This window comes from Erpetoichthys calabaricus, chromosome 1 (genome assembly GCF_900747795.2).
Source record: "Erpetoichthys calabaricus chromosome 1, fErpCal1.3, whole genome shotgun sequence".
Classification (NCBI taxonomy): domain Eukaryota; kingdom Metazoa; phylum Chordata; class Cladistia; order Polypteriformes; family Polypteridae; genus Erpetoichthys; species Erpetoichthys calabaricus.
In genome coordinates, this window is record NC_041394.2 from 319,672,324 (window position 1) to 319,676,825 (window position 4,502).

A 4,502-nucleotide genomic window follows, 5' to 3' on the forward strand; every position below is an offset into this window, starting at 1 on the left:
GCAGGAAACACACAGCGCGGCTAAAAGATAACAAGCCGAAACTTGATGGACGCGCACCACCTATCGGCTGAAGGACTACAAGGCAGGAGAGGTTGTTTCCCTCCACCGTTCCATGCCTTTATTACAATGCTAGCCGAAGTAGTGTATTTGTAAAAAGAGTTAAGGTAATTATTTGAATTTTTTTTAAAAGCTGTTGCGCCTGTCATTGTTGGCTGAAATGCTAGTGTGCATTCCATCAGTGTCAAATCTACACTGTCTTCTATCAACTTCTCTGCTCTTATGAGCTGGGAGTTGTTAATTTAGTGCATGATTGGATTCCATAGTTGTGGTAACTCCTTGCTGGGCTAAAACCATGACGGCTACTTAAAATAAAAATAAAACTGTTCTAAACATAAACTTTGGTGGGCTGGTTTAGAGCACTTCATTTTCTGACTATGAAATTTCTTTCCATTTGTTTCCCGAACCTTCTTATTCAGCTTCATAGAACACAGTGATCTGGAACCTTTGACAGCAGTAAGACAGAAGCCAAGGCTAGTCCTTAATAGTGAGATGCACTCAAACATATATGTTCTTACTTATTTTAAACCAATTTAGAGACACTAATCAGACAAATTGGAGCAACTAGGGAATGACAGAAAAAGGGCCACACAGATACACTGTAGGAAGAATGTACACATTTCATAAAGGACTCTGTTAGGCAGAAGCATCAAACAGTCCACCAATGCATGTTAATGTATTTACTTATACCAAACTCAAGTTTATTGTCATGTATACATGGTATATATTAGTATAAACAAATAGCTTATTGCATGTTCTAACAGTTTAGTTAACAATAATGTAATATTATGTAGTTTATATAATGCATACTGTATATGTTAATATGTATATAAAGTGTGTACAGTATATATTTATATACATATACAATTACATACTATATTTTTGGTATGCTAGGAAACATGTGGACCTCTGGTCCTCCCAAGATCAAGGATGCCATGCTGCATGTACTTGATGTACAGTGGATGCTAAAGCCTTCAGTCTTCTTTCGTGAAAGCAGCCATACAATATGCCCTTCAGAACAGATAATCGACTTAAATCTAAGTATGTTTTTGTCTTGGATGGGAGGCCATCTAGGATAAGCTTGGGTTGCAAGAGGTGTTGGTGAGGCCAGCAGGGGGCACTTACCCTTTAGTCTGTGTGTGGATACCTATGCCCCAGTACAGCTACGGGGACACTGTTCTGTAAAAATGACAACATCTTTTGGATGAATTATAAAACCGAGGTCCTGACTCTATGCAGTTACAAAAGATTCCTGGGCTTCTTTGCCCATCATGGCTTAGTCATATTGGCCCCCTAAGTCATATTTGTCTAATTATCTCTCTCATCCCTTCATCACTTAATAGCTAATGTGTGGTGATTATACTAGCACAAAATAGCTGCCATTGCATCATCCAGGTTGATGCTGCACATTGGTGGTGGTTAAAGTGGCCGCCCACTCTCTATGTAAAGCACTTTCAGCGGTGAGAAAAGAACTACATATATGAACTGTCTTCTTCTTCTTATCATGTAATCGGCTTCTACAATTTGCTTCATGCTCAGCAGATGTCGCTGCTCTTCTTTTATCTTTCTGCCATGCCACCTTCTCGATCACATTGCCTATGAAGTTTGCTGTAAGAAAGATGAAAATCCTGATAATTTCATAAAGACATATTTTTTTCTTTCACCAGTGTGTATCGTGTCATAAACTTTTGTTTAAAGTTGAGCTCAAGCTTTTAGATCCAGTGGTTTGCGAGCAATCATGTAACAGGCATAACCCTTAGCACTTTACATACAAGACTTTATTGAAGAGATTTTTTTCAAGTCCCACGAGACTTTGGCCATAAGATTTTTTTCAAGTCACGCCTTTCTCTCAACCATTTTCAACCACACACACGGTACTTGGAGTACTTGGACACAGTCATGGAGGTTGAACCAGTGCATTTTACCATTTCACAATGAAGACTTTGTCAAGGTGCTGTAAAGATGAAGTGAAAGTGTTTCTGTATTTCTGTAATTTGATCCCTAAGGGTCACACAGCAGATCAGTGAGTTTATGGTTTTATACAGCACATTTCACAATGACCACCATCCCAAGGAACTCCACAAGTACAGCACATCCGTTTCCACATTTCTACAATGCATTAGTAAGTTAAAATTACTCTCTCTAAGTCATTAGATTGTCAGTGCCTGGAATAGGTCTGGACTCTGTTAATTTTATATAGTGCCTTTCATACTGAAATCTGTATTGTTGTCCGCATATTGATCTGGCAAAATTTTGCACCAGATGTCCTCCCTGACTTAACCCTCCACACTTATCTGGGCTTGGGGCCTGCACAAAGTAACACACTACTTTGTGCATGCCCTGTGGCTGGTTCAAGTTGGGTGTGCGATGGATGAAAAAAAAGATTTCTGGAGCGAGTTGGATGAAGTGGTGGAGAGTGTACCCAAGGAAGACAGAGTGGTCATTGGAGCAGATTTCAATGAAAATGTTGGTTAAGGGAATAGAGGGGAATGAGGAGGTGATGGTTAGGTATGGTGGCAAAGAGAGGAATGCAGAAGGTCAGATGGTAGTGGATTTTGTGAAAAGGATGGACATGGCTGCAGTGAATACTTATTTTAAGAAGAGGGAGGAATACAAGGTGACATACAAGAGTGGAAGAAAATGCACACAGGTAGATTAAATCCTAGGCAGGAGGATCAGTCTGAAAGAGATTGAAGACTGCAATGTGGCGGCAGGGGAAAGTGAGGTTAGGCAGCATAGGATGGTGGTTTGTAGGATGACATTGAATATCAAGAAGAGGAGGAGAGTGAGGACAATGTCAAGGATCAAATGGTGGAAGTTGAAAAAGGAAGACTGTAAGGTTGAGTTCAGGGTGGAGGTAAGACATCTGGACAGAGTAAGGAGGAAAAGGAAACCTGGTGGTGGAATTGGTAAGTACAGCAGAGTATACGGAGGAAGAGGTTGTCGAAGAAGAAATGGGATAGTCAGAGAGATGCAGAAAGTAGACAAGAATACAAGGAGATAAGGCATAAGGTGAAGAAAGAGGTGCCGAAGGCTAAAGAGAAGGCGTATGATGAGTTTTGTGAGAGGTTGGACACTAAGGAGGGAGTAAAGGACCTGTACCAGTTGGCTAGACACAGAGACCAAGCTGGAAAAGATGTGCATCATGTTAGGGTGATAAAGGATAATGATGGCAGCGAACTGAAAAGCAAGGAGAGTGTGTTGAGCAGATGTAAACAACAAGAACAACATTTATTTATATAGCACATTTTCATACAAAAAAGTAGCTCAAAGTGCGTTACATAATGAAGAAAAGAAAAATAAAAGACAAAGTAAGAAATTAAAATAAGTCAACATTAATTAACACAGAATAAGAGTAAGGTCCGAAGGCCAGGGAGGACAGAAAAAACAAAAAAAAACTCCAGACGGCTGGAGAAAAAAATAAAATCTGCAGGGGTTCCAGGCCACGAGACCGTCCAGTCCCCTCTGGGCATTCTACCTAACATAAATGAAATAGTCCTCTTTGTATTTAGGGTTCTCATGGAAGGACTTGATGATGATGGTCATGCAGACTTCTGGCTTTTAATCCATCAATGCTGGAACGTTATGATCCTTTGAGTAGATGGTGGTGGCTTGCCACCACAAAGAAACCAGAAAAAGAAACAGAAGAGAGAGTAGGGGTTAGTACGGATTTTAGAGCCACCATGAATAGTTATTATAATGAATTGAATATACAGAGTATCAGGATTAAATTAAAGTGAAGTTATGAGAAAGCCATGTTAAAATAATGTGTTTTCAGCAGTTTTTTTAAAATGCTCCACTGTATTAGTCTGGCAAATTCCTATTGGCAGGCTATTCCAGATTTTAGGTGCATAACAGCAGAAGGCCACCTCACCACTTCTTTTAAGTTTTGCTCTTGGAATTCTAAGGAGACACTCATTTGAGGATCTAAGGTTATGATTTGGAATATAAGATGTCAGACATTACGATATATAAGATGGGGCAAGATTATTTAAGGCTTTATAAACCATAAGCAGAATTTTAAAGTCAATCCTGAATGACACAGTTAACCAGTGTAGTGACATCAAAACTGGAGAAATGTGCTCGGATTTTCTTTTCCTAGTTAGGATTCTAGCAGCTGCATTCTGCACTAGTTGCAAATGATTTATGTCTTTTTTGGGTAGTCCTAAGAGGAGTGCGTTACAGTAATCTAGTCGACTGAAAACAAACACGTGAACTAATTTCTCAGCATCTTTCAATGATATAAGAGGTCAAACTTTTGCTATGTTTCTTAAGTGAAAAAATGCTGTCCTAGTGGTCTGATGAATATGCGATTTAAAATTCAGATTACAGTCAACAGTTACCCCTAAGCTTTTTACCTCCGTCTTGACTTTTAATCCTAATGCATCCAGTTTATTTCTAATAGCCTCATTGTATCCATTATTACCAATCATTAAAATTTCAGT